The sequence below is a fragment of the Bicyclus anynana genome, chromosome 4 (genome assembly GCF_947172395.1).
Source record: "Bicyclus anynana chromosome 4, ilBicAnyn1.1, whole genome shotgun sequence".
NCBI classification, from domain to species: domain Eukaryota; kingdom Metazoa; phylum Arthropoda; class Insecta; order Lepidoptera; family Nymphalidae; genus Bicyclus; species Bicyclus anynana.
Genome location: NC_069086.1, coordinates 16,608,795 through 16,629,556, shown reverse-complemented (window position 1 = coordinate 16,629,556; position 20,762 = coordinate 16,608,795). Strand labels below are relative to the sequence as shown.

Below are 20,762 nucleotides of genomic sequence, written 5' to 3'. Positions count from 1 at the left end.
AAATTTTCCTTCACCGTTTGAGACACGTGATATTTATTTTCTTAAAATGCACACAACTGAAAAGTTGAATTTACCTACCATGCGGTTCCGATATACATACACATACACAGACACGCGCGTGAGTGCATACATACTAAACTAGACTAAAGGACTCCTACACTGTATGAATATGATAAGATCATAGAGTTTGGGTTTTTGAAGAATACCATCTTCTGATATAATTGTCTGATAGAATGAACTACTTGACAGTTTTCGACACTTATCTTAAGGCGATGAACCCAGTCGTGAATAATCCAAGCTAGCCTGCTACTATTTATGTAGCATCGCGGTTAAAAATACAGCTAATCACACGCAAATTGCACTTTATCTCACGCCGCGGTACAAAATATTCTGGAAAGTTCCCTCCAATCATTAGAACCCTTTCTAGTACCAAACCTAAACGTTTTATTACGCACTAAGCATTATAAAAGAGCGGCTAGCCGCACCGCACAGATTGGAGTATGAAATTACAGCTGTAATTCTCTGTAATAGGATACTAGGCTTTAATGGGTGTCAGTTATTAAGGGAACAGTAACCGCATCTGCGCTTTCCGTGGCCCGAACTCTTATACCGACGTTATTTGATTTTTTAAACAACAACATTATTAGCCTATTTAATGGCCCTCTGCAGATCAAGTTCTCTTCTTATAAAAGACTATTAGACGCTAGTCCCCGTTTCCGTAGAAATACGGGGATAAAATATAGCCTTCCTCGATAAATGGGCTATCTAACCCTAAAATAATTTTTCAAATCGGACGAGCAGTTCCTGAGATTAGCGCGTTCAATCAAACAAACAACCCCTTCAGCATTATAATATCAATATAGATATATGAAGCTTGGCACCATCACGCACTTCGGACTGAGAATTTATCATGAGAAATTATAGCACGGAGGTGTAACACCTCCAACATCTAAACTCTGACAATTTATCAAAAGAGAGTTCTTCTGATAAATTCTGAGTTGAGAACACTCACTCTCTACATCTCTACATCTCCGTGCTATAGGTACCTACTCACATATAGCACGGAGATTCAACACCACCAATTTCTCAACTTCAGACTGAAAATTTATCAGAAGAAAATATACCTCAGTATTTCATAACCCGGAATACGAACCCAGGACTTTAAGCAACCGACCAAGGAGGGAATTGATCAAACAAAACATACGAAGGCGTAGATTATTATGGGAAGGGAAACTTTTATATCGGTTTTGTATCAGGTTTTACGCCGGTCGAGTTCAAACCGTAAAACTTAAAGTGAACAGGAAATCGTAAAATATATAGCGGTCTATCAGATATCTGACCTTAAGATTGGCTATATTCGCTATAGATTTTACCTTACGGACTCTACCAACACACACACAAAACAGAGTGAGTCCTAGATCACTTACGTTGGGTAAAGTTGTCTGTCGTAAGTTACACGGTATAAAACAAAGTCTCTTTCTCTGTCCCCATAGGGATATAGGGATACCCTATATAGGGATCCTATATAGGGATATATATATAGGGATACCCTATATCCCTATGTATGCTTAAATCTTTAAACCTTTGCAACGGATTTTGATGCGGTTTTTTTTTATAGATAGGTAGAGTGATTGAAGAGGAAGGTTTATAAGTATAACTCGAGCCGCCTCGACTTCGCACAGGTATCACACTAATATTATAAAAGCGAAAATTTGTGTAAGTTGGTGTGTATGTTTGTTCCTCCTTTACGCTGCGGCTACTAAAGCGATTTGGCTGAAATTTGGAATGGGAATAGATTTCATTCTGGATTAAGACATAGGAATCCCGGAAAAAGCATGCAATGCAATGCAATGCAATGCATGGTTCCTATGGGAGATGGAAACTGGATTCCACACGGACGAAGTCGCGGGCGTCCGCTAGTTTTATATATTTTTGTTTAAAATCTGTAGCAATTAATCTGATTGTAGAAACAGTTTTGGATATGATAACCATATTCATGAGGAATGACATAGCTGTATTTACTCTTACCAAGAGAGTAAGAGGGGAGGGGGGGGGATAAGTGTGAAATCGTTTTATGGAATTCTGCTACTAAAAAACTAAAGTAAGTGTTTTTGAACGAACAAAGTCGCGGTCAACTGTTAGTTATATTAACTTTTAGTGTTTTCTGTTCTGTGAGAAAGACATACCTACCTATTCAGTTAATAGACTCATTTATTAACTGAGTCTGTCTTTCTTATCTTTTTGAATTTCATTTTATTTATCAACCAAGAAAATCCAATACGCCAACGTAGCTGAGAAAATACACAAAATACACAGAACACAACAAACATCACCTATTGCGCTTGCAAATAATACGATGCTCCAACAAAATGGCGCTCTTTCATCGCTATCAGAGCTCCCGGGAAAATGATAAACCCAGCGAAGTTGCAACGTTCGTACGGAAAATATATACAACTTTACATTAGATTGGCCATGGAAAATGGAACTCCGGAGCGAATAAAATGAGGTACGTATAAGTAGATTACCTACGTACGGACAAGTTATTGGAACCAAACAGATTTATAACACAGAGTATATAGTCGCAGGATTCGTAAGCCGTTTTATGTGCTCCGAAATGGGAGCCCTTGACGCATCGCTACGCTACGATACATACGCTTGTGTGTGTGAATAAAACGAAGTACGTCTAAGTAGATTACCTACATGCTGAAAAGTTATTGGAACTAAACATAGATTTTAAACACACAGATAGTATGTCGCAGGATTCGTAAACCGTTTTATGTGCCCCGAAATGGGAGCCCTTGACTCATCGCTACTCTACGATAAGTACGCTTGCGTGTGTGAATAAAACGAAGTACGTATAAGTAGATTACCTACATACGGAAAAGTTATTTTTTTTTTTTTATTGGAACCAAACATAGATTTTAAACACACAGATAGTGTGTAGTCGCAAGATTCGTAAACCGTTTTATGTGCCCCTAAATGGGAGCCCTTGATGCATCGTTACTTTACGATAAATACGCTTTTGTGTGTGTGAATAAAATGAAGTAGGTATAAGTAGATTACCTACGTACGGAAAAGTTATTGGAACCAAACATAGATTTTAAACACACAGATAGTATGTACTTAGTCGTAGGATTCGTAAACCGTTTTATGTGCCCCGAAATGGGAGCCCTTGACGCATCGCTACGCTACGATAAGTACGCTTGTGTGCGAGTGGCCGAGGGTAATTAAAGTAATTAGCTTATCTCTTATGCTCACATAGTCACAGAAGTGGCTTACCTTTGGAGTGAAAAATTGTTGTGTGTTGTCTATAGGTTATTAGTCTAAGGAACCAAAATAGTTTAAAAACAGCCTTATTCTGACTTAATTAAATTTTAAACGCCATACTTGTCAATACATATTTAAATAAATAAAGTGGAAGGGTATGTCTTTAATTTTAAGATGACTGTGTTTTCTTAAGTGCTTATTATAGTAATTTACCTACACACCAAGCCCCAAAGGCATCGAACGGATTTTATCTACCGTAAAATTAAAAATCCGTTTGATGCGATGCGATACGTACGATGCGGTTTAGTGGACGCCTACTATTACCATCGCATCACAATTTTTTTCAACAAACATTAAAATGAAATTCGTTTTCTTCTCTTATATTATAGTGCAGAATTTTCAGTAAAATTAAATCATTTTGAAAAAGCAGAGCAACTGAAACGACCAACTAAAATAAATAAACCAGTATTTGCATTCAGTCCGTATTGTGTGACAAATTTGTCAGCTGTGAAGGCCCGCTTGAATATTTAGTTCCCAAATCCCAATGTTTGGACATTCGGACAGTCTCCCTTGGGATGAACTCTGTTAGCGACATTACTTTTGTATACTAGCTTCTGTTCGCGACTTGGCTTACGTTACTGTATATTAATGAAACGAATTTCATGCGTTTCATTAACAACCCATATTCGCCTCACTGTTGAACACGAGTCTAATCTCATAATAAGAGGGGCTTAATCCACCACGCTGGCCCAATGCGGATTGGCAGACTTCACATACTTGAGGATTAAGAAAATTCTCAGGTATGCAGGTTTCCTCACAATGCTTTCTTTCACGATACGTGATATTTAATTTCTTAGAATGCACACAACTGAAAAGTTGAAGGTGCATGCCCCGGACCGGATTCGAACCTACGCCCTTCGAATGAAAAGGCAGAGGTCGTAACCACTGGGCTATCACGTCTCTCTCATGTGTTTATGTTAATAGATTTTGTGGCTTTTTTATTCTATACTAGCGGACGCCCGCGACTTCGTCACCAATCCCGCGGGAACCATGGATTTTTCCGGAATGAAAAGTAGCCTATGTGTTAATCCAGAGCAAAATCTATTTCCATTCCAAATTTCAGCCAAATTGCTTTAGTAGCCGCAGCGTATAAGAGGAACAAACATACTTACACACGAACTTTCGCCTTTATATTATTAGTGTGACAAGGTTCTAAAATTATAAATGGTCCTTCTCTTTGTCTTCTTTGGGAAGAAGTTTTTAAATCCTTTATGAATGCTAACCTATACTGTGTAACCCAAATGCAAGTTTTCTTGGTATTAGGCCTAATAGATTTGTTGATTTGTCACTATCTTATTTGTTGCTAAAATTATAACAAACACACGTACTTTGGTAAATTTTACTGAAATAGAAAACAATATACTAAATTCAAGAAGAGTAACAAATATCCATACAAACCTCCAAATAAATATCCATACAAACCTCCAAATAAATATCCATACAAACATCCATGTAACAAACTTTCGCGTTTATAATATACTAGCGGACGCCCGAGGCTTCGTCCGCGTGAAAGTCGATGTAAACTACTTACAACTACCCCTATCCTACCCTACCCTACCCCTACCCCAACCTACCCCTACACTACCCTTACCCTACCCATTAAGGCTGCACACGCAACGGAGGTTAGAAAAATGGAGTAACTTCTCCCGTTTTCCCTACATTTCTCTTCACTGCTCTGCTCCTATTGATCGTAGCATGATGAAAAGTATACTACAACCTGCCCAGGAGTATGAAGAACAATTGTACCAAGTTTCGTTAAAATCCGTCGAGTAGTTTTTGTTTCTGTAAAGAACATACAGACAAACTAAACATACAAAAATTTTACTGATTGCATTTTTGGCATCAGTATCGATCACATATCACCCCCTGATAGTTATTTTGGAAATATATTTCATGTACAGAATTGACCTCTCTACAGATTTATTATAAGTGTATATGTAGGATATTTGTACTTGTACTATGACGAGTGTGTGGCAGGCAGGCAGGCAGTTAGATATAAACAGTGTAGCTCAAAAGTAAACAACGTTTTGTCGTTCTAACCCAAGACAAACGACGTTGTTTAACGTTACCTCATTTATACAAGCAGCACTTAAATATACAACTACGTATTTAATTAAATGTTTATTTACACAATAACAAAGTAATTTAGCTATCTATACTAATATATAAAGCTGAAGAGTTTGTTTGTTTGATTGAACGCGCTAATCTCAGGAACTACTGGTCCAATTTGAAAAAATCTTTCAGCGTTAGATAGCCCATTTATCGAGGAAGGCTATAGGCTATATATTACCCCCGTTTCCCTACAGGTACGGGAACCACGCGGGTGAAACCACGCGGCGTCAACTAGTTGTACTTATTTATATCACTGGGCACTCTTATATTTGCCTACTGTTTTGAGAGTTAAGCCGTAATATGCATTACTTAAAAAACAATATCTTTTCTTCTTTCTGTCTATATGTTTGTCATCATTATCATTATCAACCCATATTCGGCTCACTGCTGTGCTCGAGTCTCCTCTCAGAATGAGAGGGATTAGGCCAATAGTCCACCACGCTGGCCCAATGAGGATTGGCAAACCTCACACACGCAGAGAATTAAGAAAATTCTCTGGTGTGCAGGTTTCCTTCACCGTTTGAGACACGTGATATTTAATTTCTTAAAAAATTATGACCCGTGATAGCCCAGTGGATATGACCTCTGCCTCCGATTCCGGAAGGCGTAGGTTCGAATCCGGTCCGGGGCATGCACCTCCAACATATGTTTGTAATCCTACCAATTACTTAGAAGCAGCGCAGAAAAGCGCAGTGTTGGTCGACCCCCCACTAGGTGGACCGAGGATATGAAGCGGGTTGCAGGGAGCCGCTGGATGCTGGCGGCTCGAGACCGTTTTGTTTGGAAGTCCATGCAAGAGGCCTATGTCCAGCAGTGGACGTCCATCGGCTGATAATGATGATGATGATGATGATATGATATTGTTTCGGTGCGGTAACATAATTCTCTCATAACAGAGAACCATTCATCTAAAATAGCTACTGCAATTTATATAAAGGTCACCCAAATTAATGAAATCCCGACTGGCTTTATACGAGTAACTTTGTAGTGCATGAACGAAAGTCGCAAAGCGCTGCTAAATCACAAAGGAGTCAGTTACGGGAACTAAATACCTGCTCCCCTACATACTCTCACGAGCTTTTTGAGCGTCGGCAAACTCATTAATGTAGTTCTGTCCGCCCGTTTCGTGCCAACCGGCAACCCGCTTTTCAATTATATGTACCTTGGGGAGCCCGATGATCGAACATGTTTGACAAACTTGCTTGTCAGACTTGACTATTTTATTAAGAAACGCGTCAAACAAAAAGCAGACGATCAAATGGTTTAGCAAACAAGATTGATTTGACGAATCTCTAGTTTGAGCTGTCACCACTGTTTTATAATCATTTAGGATTTTTGGTAACGAGCTCATGTGATGGAAATGGAAAGGAAACAATTAGAAACTCAGTTCCTTTATAGTAATTATTTGATCAACCCATAATCAGCTCACTGCTGAGCTCGAGTCTCCTCTCAGAATGAGAGGGGTTGGGCCAATAGTCCACCACGCTGGCCCAATGCGGATTGACAGACTTCACACACGCAGAGAATTAAGAAAATTCTCTGGTATGCATGTTTTCCTTCATCGTTTGAGGCACGTCATATTTAATTTCTTTAATACACATAACTGATTAGTTGGAGGTGTATGAACCGGACCGGATTCGAACTTACACCCTCCAGAATCGGAGGCAGAGGAATCCACTGGGCTCGGCTTTATAGTAATTAGCAGAGCATAAATAAGTATTGCGTAGGTATTAGCTTTTTTTACATAGGCAAAGGCCTGGCTGACCACTTGACGTTAAATGAAAAGCCGTCACCTTTTCCTTTGTATAGCTATAGTTTTCCTAGCACACCTCGGTCATGCAAGTAACATACTAAATAGTTTCGTACAGTCCCGTACACTACCTAAAGTGTTACGTCTAAATTCACTGTTATTGAACTGGCAACCAAACTGTGGCAGTCTTACGTTAAGAGCGCGCAGCGCGTCGGTACGATATGGATAAAATTCGAAGCGCAAGCGAGACGCCGAATTATGACTTTCACGTGAGTGAAAAGCACGGAGCGATTGACGCGCGACGCAAATTTTATGACGTGAGCGCCAAAACCATTTTTACCTAATTGCAAGTAAATTAAACAACATAACGAAAAACAAAATGGCCATGTTCAAGATATATACCTAATTTTCTATACAAAACAAAAATTTAAGAAAATAAGTTTGCTTTTCCTGACATTGAAAGCAAAATGTGAGCAAAACATGTATTTATCAAAAAAATAAACTATCGAGAAAAGTTATACAAACTGTGTATTTTGTATAGTCATAACGAAGCTAACACTTTGAAATATCATTTACCCAAATATCAGGCTCCTAACTTTTCCAGAATCTGAGATCCAGAACCATTTGTAACCACCAAATTACATATTACACACTCTTAAGGATATCCAGACAACTCAAACGAAGCGGTTTGCATCCACATTTCTAATTCACACAGCGAAAATTTGGAATGCCCTTCCGGAATTTGTGTTTCCTGACACTTATAATATAAACACCTTCAAAGCGAGGCATCTTCTAGGTAAATGCGCTCCAATTTAGACCGCATTAATGCTCTCCATCAGGTTTCATTGTAGTCAAGCGCGAGCCTATATTGTATTAAAAACACAGCAATACTGTTTAGGGACTGAAATAAACGTGGCAGTAATACTTCTTTTGCATGCTCTCAGTACAAAGTACTCGTACATTGAATAGCTGCATTGAGAGAACACAAACAAAAGGTACGTTGTTAATTGCCAAGCGCTGCTAATCCTAAAGCATTGTCATGTCTAGATACTAGTCAGGAGCTTTCTGAGACGTCTAAAGACCTCGTTAAGACTGCTTTGAAATTAATAGATGCAGCATGATGATATAAGGCAACTTGTTAACACAAATAATTAAATTCTATGAGATTAGGTAGGTGCTTGGATACATAAAACAAAGTAATTTTACTACCGCATTGTGGCACGTTTGAACATCTTTCCTATTGTAGAGAAAAATGGTTATTTTATAAGTATTTACAACAATCGTCGAATAACAAAATAAAAATATCTAAATATTTCCGCTGGCTGAAGTATTAAAAATTGTTGTAAGATCTTTTATAAGTATTCCATTTATTCTTCCTATCAACTTAACATCATCTAATAGAGCACCGGGACGCTTGATTGTTTTCACATTTAGCATCTCTCTCAAGAAGAGAGGATGTCTGCTGTGCACAGAAACATTTATATCAAACGTTTCACTAAATCCAATTTATTATACGATAGATAAACTCCGAAATAAGAGAATAAAGGTAACAAATTAGATAAATTATTCAGATGGAATCCACGAAACGGAGGTTTCCCTCAAGAGAGTTAAGGCTCTATCTAATTTAGGCTGTGTTTGGAAAACTGGAATTTTCCTTGACTTAATGTCGATTTTAGGATTAGGAACCTTTTACCGATATAATAATTTGTTTTTCGAGACTATAGTATTACTCTCATTTATTTATTTATTTTTTTAACAATGTTATACATGCAAAATTTAATACAAAACACTATTAAAAATTTATTTAAAAAAAAATCCTAGCGGCTCCCCGCTTGATGTCCGCAGTTCACCTAGTGGGGGTCGCCAACATTGCGGGGTCGTCATCCCAGCACTTTGGGACCCCAACGTCCATCGGCTCTTCGAACTACGTGCCCTGCCCATTGCCGCTTCAGTTTCGTGACTAACTGAGCCATGTCACTGGCTTTTTCTTCTGCGGATCTCCTCATATGCGATTCTGAATCTATCTATATCTATTACAAACAGAACCTCGCAGTGTCAACCGCGTAGTTCCCATTCCCGTCCCCATTCCCGTAGTGGGAATACAGGGAATACATATAATATAGCCTATGTCATGGATAATGTTTATTTTCATTGGTATAAGAATTTTCCATGAGAGAAGTTTCAGAGCTTCTTCAATGCAAATAAACAGCTTTCATCTTTATAATATTAATTTACGAGTAAATAACGATCATTTGCCATTATTTGGCTAAGACAGTGTCTTTTAAGTCTCTTATAATATTTAGACCCTAGGACATTCAGGTCACGTACAACTGCTTCGAAGAGGTTGTTGAGGTGTTTAATTATAACTGAATTATTTATATTAACTTTATTACTATGTATATGCAAACAATATGTTGACAATTTTTCACCAGTCACAACTCTTGGGTAGGCAGGTATGAACAGGTAAATCGACACTAGTAACTTTAGAGTTAAATTAAAATAAAGATTATTTCATTACGAACACAATGATATAGGGTTTTCTATGAAAAATCAGTCCTGGATTCCCGACATCATTCATAATCATATCCTGAACTGAATGTTTTTAGTCAACTTGGCAATATATTTATTGTCATTTGTAATCTATACTCTATACTAATATTATAAAGAGGTAAAGTTTGTAAGTTTGTAACAGTTCTTTGTAAGGGGTAATCTTCGGAACTACTGGTCTGATTTTAAAAATTCTTTCACCAGTAGAATGCTACGTTATCGGGGAGTGCTATAGGCTATATTTTACATTTCTATCATATATAACTTCTGAGTTAGCACGGGTTTTCTCGTTTGATATAAAAAGCTTTTCATTAGCTCGGAACGTTGAACGTTGTCATATATTAGGATCGTCTATACTAAGAGGAAAAGGGGAAAATGATTAAACACATACCTAATATTAAATTTATGTGCAGTCTGATTAATTAACGAACAGAATTAGCAATATATTCCAAATTGTCGAGAGAAATCTAGAGATAATTGGCCACAATTCTCCGTACCTTAGTTGTAAATGTTGAAAACGTTTTAGAATCGCACGGTGTAGTTGTAATCTAAACACAATCTGAGACCTGGGGTTCCGACTTACGCGGTCACGACAATAGAATGAGCACCAGACACGGAATACTATACACAGAAACATAAATATGGCTTCCACACCATGTTGGGATGACATTTGGGCAGCCATTAGAACTGAACACGAATTCTGTCCTATTCTGTAAACGTCAAAGTAAAACATCTTCAGATTAACAACGCTGTTGCAGCGATGAATTTACAAAATCATTCGACTGATTAGTGGTTTATTTATTCTGTATTATTATATAACTTTATAGCTGACGCCGCGCGGTTTTACCCGCGTGGTTCCCGTTCCCTTAGAAATACGGGGATAATATATAGCCTATAGCCTTCCTCAATAAATGGGCTTATCTAACACAGACAGAATTTTTAAAATCGGATCAGTAGTTCCTGAGATTAGCGCGTTCAAACAAACAAACAAACTCTTCAGCTTTATAATATTAGTATACATTCTGTAAGTTTACAAATATACTTGATCTTGAAAAAAATGTAGTTCTAAAATGTTAGCCTCTTGAAAGACCACTTCCAATTCTGTTTGTTTAAGAAGATCCACTATTTTTATATTATGTATGTATGGGGAGCTGTTTCGTTTTATTAGATGTTAATGAAAAAAATAAATGAAGGGTTAAAACGTAGCTTGTGAGAATATGGCTGTGTAACTTGTAAGAATGTTCAATTCCAAACTATAAAATCAATCTCTGGGTTAAATTTTATCCAAATCTATTTAGTCGTTCTGGCATGATTGACTAACCTACTTACTATGTATGCAATGTGCTGATTAGTATCAACGCGTTTAGCATATGTATCTTAATGTTTCGAAAGTGAACTCGACGTTGAAATGATATTAGAGAATTGAAACTGTCTGTTAACATAACCTCGTTATATTGTCCATTGTGTGTTATTGTGAGAAGTATTTAAGGTGCCTATTACGTACAATATAGTTAGGCATATGTATTGCATATGATGCATTTAATTATTATGCATCATAAGGTTAAGGTTAAACTTAAAGGTTTTTAGAATTTAATTAACAAAATCTAGAGTCCGAATACGCTATATTCTATATATTTAAGTAATATTACTGAATACGAATGTATAATAGTTAAGTATTTAAACATTTTACGACATAAATATTTAAAAAAAAATTGTAACAGTACGCCTGAATAGTACTTGCGGACTGTTTCGATTTTATTTATTTATTTATTTATTTTAATACTTTATTGCACACAAATAAGATACAAAAAAGAGAAGAAAAAAAAAAGAATAGATAAGTAAGATGCGCAAAGGCGGTCTTATCGCTAAAAGCGATCTCCTCCAGACAACCTTAAATAAAATATTTAAAGAAAGGAAAGCGGATAGTGCAATATAACATACCTATAATAATTAAACTATTAAAATAATATACTAAATTAAACTACATATACAATTACATACTAAATATACATAAATAATAAAAAAAATAATATGAGTACACCTAAATACATAATAAATATATAAATATGATACATAATTATACATAATAAATAAACATAACTACTTAAATAATAATTATTATAGTATAGTAGATAAGTAGTACTTTTTAACACGATCTTTGAAGATGCTTAGAGACGCGGACTGTCTTATGTCACTCGGTAGCTCATTCCACAGGCTGACTGTTTTAACTGTAAATGATTTTTGAAACTTCACTGAATGGCATACTGTATAAGTACTGATTTTACTGATTTTTTTGATAAAAACTTGAAAATTATAAACGATCTTTTAGTTTTCATAATATAGTAAAAAAAAACAATTTACTTAGACGAAGTTGTATACATATTTTAAATTATGAGTTTCAGAATAGACAAAATAAAGTAATAGAATTAAATTTAATGGTTAATTAATTCAATTTCGAAGTTATGAATTTCCAAGTTACAAGTTGTTCCGAGAGAGGCCATTTCAAAGACTAGGGACGAACCACGGTCTAGTGAACTTTTAGTACGGTAAAGATATTTTCTAGTTTTTATTCTAGTTTCCTTGGATAGAAGCAGGCGTTACTTTGCGGAAGTTCATCATGATTATATAATGATTTATTTATTTTGCTATCATCCGCTAAAAGTCGACGAACCCATGAGACAACGTCACCCAGGTCCTACAACGTGCAATGCACGTTGTAGAGTCAACATATCCTGAAGATGCTCCGGTTTCGGGGTGAAACGTACGTAGAGAGTATTTTGTCGGACCTGGGTGACGTTGTCGCATGGGTTCGTTGGATTTTCGCGGATGATAGCAAAATAAATAAATTATTATATAATCTAGTTTCCTTGTTCAAGCACTGTTTTATCCGTCTGTCTATCAAAACCATTAGATAGATAACTCGGGAACGCGTAGGTATGCATGGTGGTAGTAGGTACTTACCAGCGGCGAGGTGTCTAACAAATCTATTCCCGCCGGGTTACCGTTTCCGTACAAATCCATACATATTCATTATTGTAATGAATATGATGTATATTATATGTGACACCATAACACGCGGTATGAATTTCATTTTCATTGGGTTACCTTTGACAAAATTTCAGCCTTCGCCACTGATACTTACCCGTACAAGCTTTGCAACAAAAAGCTCTACTACTAAACTTCTTCCGAGTTAGCGAATATGCTTGTGATTCTTTAATACTTACTATTGCATTTTTTTATTCTTTACAAGCTAGCCCTTGTAAAGAATTAGCCCTAGAAAAGAAAAAAAGCCTTACAATCTCACCTGATGGTAGGTGAGGATGCAATCTAAAATGGAAGCGGGCTATCTTGTAATGCTAGCCACAAAGGGTCAATTATTCTCACGTTTCTAGCACCCACGACTACAATTGATCGTGTGTTGATCTGCGTACATGACTTGTATAGTATGCCGCGTGGTTATTGCCGTTTGCTTTTCAGAAACGTGAGAATAATTGACCGTTTGTGGCTAGCATTAGGAGGAGTTTGAAAACTCACGGTTCGGTTTGTACAAGACATCGCACCGGAACACTAAATCGCTTCGTCTTTGCCAGTAGGGTGGTAACTAGCCATTGCCGACGCCTCCCACTAAACAGACCTGGATCAATTAAGAAAAACTCAACCGGCCCAGTCGGAAATCGACCCCAGGACCTCCGTCTTGTAAATCCACCGCGCATACCACTGCGACACAAAGGCCGTCAAAAATTCATAACATGTAATCCATAAGTTACGTCTTGATTTGCGCAAGCGATTACCGATCTTTATTACAATAGATATATGTATTACATTCACGTGCGTGTATTTTACGAGTTGATGCAATATATTTGGATACCTGTTCAATATCCCGTCTGAATATAAAACTGAGAGAATAGAGAGTGCATTATTTATTTGTGTTACTAAGTTATTGAATTACATCGTCTGCAGTAATTCGTACTTAGTGTTCATTTACACGAGCAGCAGTTGCTACTAACGACTGAAGTCGGCGACTCTCGGCGGCAGCCAACGGGAGTCAGCGACGTCTCGGCGGCGGTAGACGGCGTTCGCCGACTGCAGGTAACGACCTCTCAGCGGCAGCCAACTGTAATCGACTGCAGTCGGCGGCGGTCTCAGACCAATTATAGAAGGACCTGTATCGCACTCATAGTCACGAACAAAATTGTCTGTCATTTTCGAGCTTAGATTTATATATCTTATACTAAACTAGAAGTTTTCGCCCGTTTTCTACACAATTCAATTACACAAAAAGGTATTTTTACGGAGTTCTTTAACTGACGAACACGATTACAACTATTTAACATCGATTCTGTAGAGACAGTTTTTATAATCGCATTAGATCGTTGATCATTTACTTTGACAGAAAATTAACGTCTTGCGAGGCAGGTCTTATACAATAATTGGTCTGAGGCGGCGGTAGACGGCGGTCGCCAACTGCTGTCAGCGACATATCGGCAGCAGCCAACGGCAATTGACAGTCGGAGACTCTCGACGGCGATCGCCGAACACAGTCACCGACGTCTCGGCGGCAGCCAAGGGCAGTCGACTGCAGTCGCCGACGACGGTAGCAGTTGCCGCTCGTGTAAATGAACCCTTACTCGTAGTTTTGAGTATAATCGACAAAACACAAATTCTTTTAGTTATCTTTCTCTGTGTGGAAACCCTTACTTTTTGAATTTTAAAGAACAGCCATAAAAATTTCCCACCCCCAATATATGTACCAGCAAAATCTCTCTATAATCTGCTGAAAGATTTTGGCCTTACTAGAAATGCTGCAAGCTTTTTTATTAGTAAGTACAGTATCTAAAGCTGCTCTAGTAGGATATTACCAATAGGGAATGACCATCCCTGGCCCTGGTCTACCTTAACCACCCGGCAATTTACTAAAAAAATCTTCATAATACTATTTTATTAATGAAATACTTCTTACTTACTAATACTACTTTTCAATAAAGTTTGCTACAAAGATTTGCGACATTTTTAATTCTAATAATAAATTAAAGATCAATAAAGATCGTTTTTATAGGTTGGTAGGAACTTACAATTCGTGTGTCATTTTCCAAAATTGTCATCGTCAATTGTTTTTAAATTTATTTCGACTATTTTTAATGTTTTTCTGAAAAAAAAAAAAAAACTTTTTTTTTATATTAGTGCGATAACACATACATCAACATCATAATTAGCAACTCATTTTTGGCTCATTGTTGAGCACGAGTCTCCTCTCAGAATGAGATGGTTTAGGCAACGCTGGCGGATTGGTAGACTTCACATACGTAGACAATGTTTTTCCTTCACCGTTTGAGACACGTGATATTTAATTTCTTAAATGCACATAACTGAAAAATTAGAGGCATGGACCGGATTCGATTCTACGCCTTCCGAATCGAAGGCAGAGGTCATAACCACTGGGCTATCACGACTCAAAGCACAATAATTGTTTTATAGACCGCGTGGGCGAAACCTCGCGAGTGACCCCAGGGTATCGGGTTCGCTTCCCGGCGGAAGTGGGGCTCGCTAACGGACCGCGACCGAACCTGTTTGTGTATAGCCGATTCGACTCCCGGCGGAGGGCGTGGGCCGGTCTTTGTGTCCAGCCATTGTGAACGAAAATTTACATTCATTGTGCTTATATTGAGTTAAGTTACAAAATAACCTCTGTGTTATTGTAACTTGTATAAATGCTAAAGTTAATTTGTTTGGTTATTATGGTTTAAGTCCATTTTGTAAAGTTTGTGTTTGTGAAAGGGTGTATGTTTGTTCTTCTTTTGCGCTGCAGTTACTGAAGCGATTAAGTGTAATTAGATGTAAATTCATACAGTTTTAGCTTCCTTACATTAAATGTGACATTTTTTAATAAATTAACTATAAACATTAACGCAGAAATAACAAAGATATTAGTTATTTTGTTTGAACGCCCATACAAATCTAACGATCATTATGCACCTACGACGTCATTAATTCGTACCATTTTGTATGGGGCGTTAGGTATCCGCGGTAGCGCCGCAAATCTGACCCTTTAAATCCCTGTAGCTTCGAAATGAATGATCGCAGATACCCTGTTGCTTTTACAAAATTGCTTTACTATTTGTTTACTCTTAATTTATATACAATTTAAAAACTGTCATCATCCCTATTCTAACGCATATAATACAAAAAATAAAGTAACACATTAATCTTTAAATAATAAAACTAGGTAATCCATACCATCACAAATATTTAAAAAAACATTTATTTTAAGTTTTAGTTGCGATGGAGATTAAGTAACTTTAAGCTTTTAAAACAATACATAAAACTAACTTAAGTAATCGGAGAGCATGTAAAAATGGATACGCCATAAATCACCTCTTACAGTCTCGTGCGTGGGATTATTGAACTATTGCACTTAAACAAAACAAAACTTATTTCTAAACGCTCGGAGTGTGGGTGTCACAACCATGAAGACAATATAAAACTTCGACGTCCCACATTTAAACAGGTAGGCCACGAAACAGCGTCACGAAATAGCGATAGATGCTGTGAGTGGATTATCGAGCACCATATGGTTGGGGTTCCAAAGTGCTGGAATGGCGACCCCGCACTAGTAAGCGCAGCGTTGGCCGACCCCCCACCTGGTGGACTGACGACATCAAGCGGGTCGCAGGGATTCGCTGGATGCAGGTGGCTCTGTATCGTGATGTTTGAAGTCCCTACAAAAGGCATATGTCCTGAGGTGGACGTCCATCGGCTGATCCAACCATATATGATGATGATATGGTTTGAGGCGGTATTTTTTTTTAATTCGACTTCAAAAAAAGGAAGAGGTTCTCAATTCGAGTCTATGTTTTTTTTTATTAGCTTTTCCTCACAATACAAGCACTTTGACGTCCTGATGCACTCGGTACACGGTATACTACCTCTCGTTCTTTTGCGGAGCAAGTGAGTATATCAGTCACCTTTTGATTTTCCCGCTCGGAGGCTTTCTTTATGCCAAAGACAATTTTACAAAAAAGCGCGACGTTAGGTTAAGTTACACTTTCCTTGTCAAGCTTTTTCGTAAAGATTTCATCAAAATTATAAAGAAAGGGTCTTCGTCGTCCTTAACGAGGCTCATCACTGAAAGTTCTCCATCAAGAAAAGATACCAGTGATGCTAGAGTTTTCCCAGAACGAACTCAGCTATGAAATATAATGCTAAAATTATTTATGAATATCAAAAGATTGTGTTTTTAACGCTTGGAGATGACGTTTGTAGCAAATGGAAGCTTTAAGCGAAACGCTAGTTCCGTGGCCCAGATTTAACTCACGCCTTGTTAAAGATGGCCCACAATAACTAATCGTTTGATATTTAATTAGGGTTGCCACCTTATCAAGTAATTGTTACAAAATGGCAACCATGATTATAAGTAACTGACTAGTGTAGCTAATCTCTGGTTCTATTGAAAAGATTTGTATGCAATTCAATCAATCCGTTTATAGTTCACATCACAAACGTATATGTACGTCACAAACGTATGTATATAACGTTCTAGCTGGTGGGAGGCTTCGGCCGTGACTAGTTACCACCCTACCGACAAAGACGTACCGCCAACCGATTTAGCGTTCCGGTACGATGTCGTGTAGAAACCGAAAGGAGTGTGGATTTTCATCCTCCTCCTAACAAGTTAGCCCGCTTCCATCTTAGTTTACATCATCACTTACCATCAGGTGAGATTGTAGTCAAGAGCTAACTTGTAAAGAATATAAAACAAATGTATACAAGGAGTAGGTACATCATCATCACCATCAGCCGATGGACGCGCACTTCATGACTTGACTTATGTCATCAAGACAAGAGTGTAACGAAATTCAACCTATTAAGTACCTTCAAGGTCAAAGTAAAAAGGCATCTTCTAGGCAGCGCGTTTCATCTTAGACCTCATCATTGCTTTCCATCAGGCTTGTTTGTAGTCAAGCCCAAGCCAGAAGTTTTCAGCGGGTCCTAGTTACCGGCTCATCGGTCCATCTAGTAGGTCGTCTGCGAAACGCTGCGGTGCGAGCCACCATTTTAGCACCTTGGGACCCCAACGTACATCGGATCTTCGAACTATGTGCCCTATATGATATTGCCACTTTAGCCACAGTAGATGTGATTTAGCTTCGCGACTCGTATATGACAACCCTGAACCTAAAGATTCATTGAAGCTAATTAAGTTCGCACAAAACATCTCGTGTCACGAGGTGGTCATTAATCATCGTCGTCCTAATAAGATGCATCACATTCGGGTAAACGGCTTGGAGAAAATCATTACGGAACATTACGTAATCGGTCAATGGGGCAATCTTTAGTGTTACGTGGGGTAACACTAAAGAGGGAGGGTGTTATGAGCCGTGATAGCCCAGTGGATATGACCGCTGCCTCCGATTCCGGAGGGTGTGGGTTCGAATCCGATCACCAGAGGATGTATGGGGATGAAATTTAACTTGTGTTATTCAGTAAATATGCAGCTGTTCTTCACGAGATTTACGCCTAGGCAGATCTAAAGTATAGTTACAATGCAAAATATCTTTTCACTACTCTTGCTCAAAAACACTGTCATATTACCACTCCACAGGGGGCTAAACAAGCATTTCAGCCTCTAGGGGCTAAAGTAATTTTGTTTTTTTAATTCTTGTCTGTTACGAGTACTAGCCAAGTACTAGCCTACTATAAAACGGAGGAGGTTTTATTCGAAAATAGAATCATTATAGGTAAGGCCCTGATTGTTTTGAAAAGTAAATAAAAATTATAAAAAGGACATATAAATAAACGATAGAGAATAACAGATATTCATTGCATAACTGTCTTAAACATACTGCACATACGTACTGAAACATTGATGCCTTCCCAGAGATATTTTCCCACGGGTTTTTCGCTATTGATCGCCTTATTTGATTGCGCCGGCGCACCATTTCTTATTCCCATAGAAACTGGTCCAATTCCCATGATGTTTCCAATAATAAATCATCCGTTTACAACAGGAAATATGCACTCTATGTTACTGATGATAAAGTTACAATTCTATTGGCAAGTGGCGTCAGGTGAGACGTGTCGGTAAACGTTTTGTTATTAGAATTTTAATTACGGTACTATAATTGCTCGGTTGTTACCGAGACATTACGTTTTTAGATGTAGACAGGTGGCAGAATTCAAATTTGCAAGGTTTTAAGGGTAGGTTAAACACAAACTGTTGTAAACTTAAAAATATGAGTTTCCACAAAATCGCCTAATTCTTTGGATCCGATCAACACTTTCAACTGATTAGTTATGAATTTCTATGGCACGATAAAATTGCAACGAAGTTTTGGAACGAAGTTCCTTAGCGAGCATTGCGAAAGTGGGCTAGACGGAAAAAATTAAGACCAAAAGTTGTAACGACACTTTTTACCCCCTCTACCCCCACTCTACCCCTAGCCCTAAACTAGCCCGCCTCTACTCTACCTTACCCTACCCCTACTCTACCCTACACTTGTTACACTTGTACGTGGTTGTGCTATAAAACGTTTTGACTTTATAATATTGGTGTAGATGTCTAAAGTCGTACTAAAAAAAGACATTCAAGTTCACATAAACTCTTCCAACGCAATGTTCAAAGTCAGACAAAGAATCGATTTTCTTCTTCACGAAGTTTACAAATAACAAACACTCCGCAAAAGTTAAGACAAAACAATCCTTTGTTAGAAAACTTTCGATGTCTTTTCCAATCACCAGACATCGGAGAAAAGCAATTCCTCTTTGAAACACTGAAAGACAAGAAAGTTCCCAGTAACTATTAGTTCTAGTTGTTTCAGCTTATTTATTTAGATACCTACTCTGCAACGGCGAAGATTTCGCGCAAGCCGATTCCCGCCGGGTTACCTTAAATGTCCATGCATATTCATTGTTGTACTGTATCTAGATATATGAGAAGCCGGAGTATGTATCACACTGTAAGAGTTTCACTGTTTACCTTTATCAATATTGTATTCTTCGCCACTGGTACTCTGTCTTATTTAGCTCAAGATTTCATGCTACAGTATTTCTAGTTACGGACACCTACCTACATTCAATAATATACTCCCAAATTGAGTGTCTTCATTATCACCCTAATTTATCGAATTAAGATGGAGATTACAACCACCACACTGGTACAATGCGGGTTCGCGGGCTTAGAGTGATAATGATTGATTCTGCCGATTATTAGAACTTCTCAGGGTGGAGAGTTCTTATTAGGAATTTTGTGGAAGGGGAGTGGAAGGGAAGCTTGGATTTTTATTGTCCTTGGTCGAAGGCTAACGAGAAAGTTGGTTCATCGATATTAGTCATTCCATTGGTTATTGGTCATTCCATTGGTTATTGGTCATTCCATTGGTTATTGGTCATTAACAGCCGATGGACGGATGGACGCAGAATATGGGCCTCTTGCATGGACTTCCAAACACCACGGTCTAGGGCCGCCAGCATCCAGCGGTTCCCTGCAACCCGCTTGCTGTCCTCGATCAACCTAGTCGGAGGTTGACCAACACTGCGCTTTTCCGGTGCGGGGTCGTCATTCAGTTACATTGGTTATCAGTAAGAGTGTAATAATCAATCTAAATAGTGGACTTTTAGAAGAGTCAGGAAACAATACTTAGTAATCTTAACTGGTCATCTACTACACTTTTGTATTATGTTTATTGAGCAAGCAAAAGAGACTTAAGCATTGTAGTTACTCGTAGAATAGACATTATAACTTTAAACTCACAAAGAAAACACCCGAAGGTATGATCGCGCATAGGAATGAAGCCGTTGAAATTAAACTTTTTTTGGTGTATTAATTGATTATGAAACACGGCCGGAGTATGCCCGACTAGTTTCGAACCCATACGGGGCCCTTAGTCATGAGCTGGTTTGGCTGCTTTTTTGGTGTAATTTCACGAACAAGCGTTTAGTCACTGTGTATGTGTTGTGTGACTTGCAATTTTTGGACACTATGTGTGCTTTATAATGACGGCTGAACGTGGTTGCTGGTGTTTTCTGTGAC

At 38.0% G+C, this 20,762-nt stretch overlaps 1 protein-coding gene across 1 annotated transcript in view; it reads left to right on the top strand.

The window, feature by feature from the left end:
* LOC112058312 (uncharacterized) overlaps positions 1-20,762 on the top strand; it is a 154,833-nt gene that overhangs the window by 90,224 nt on the left and 43,847 nt on the right. The window lies entirely within an intron of this gene.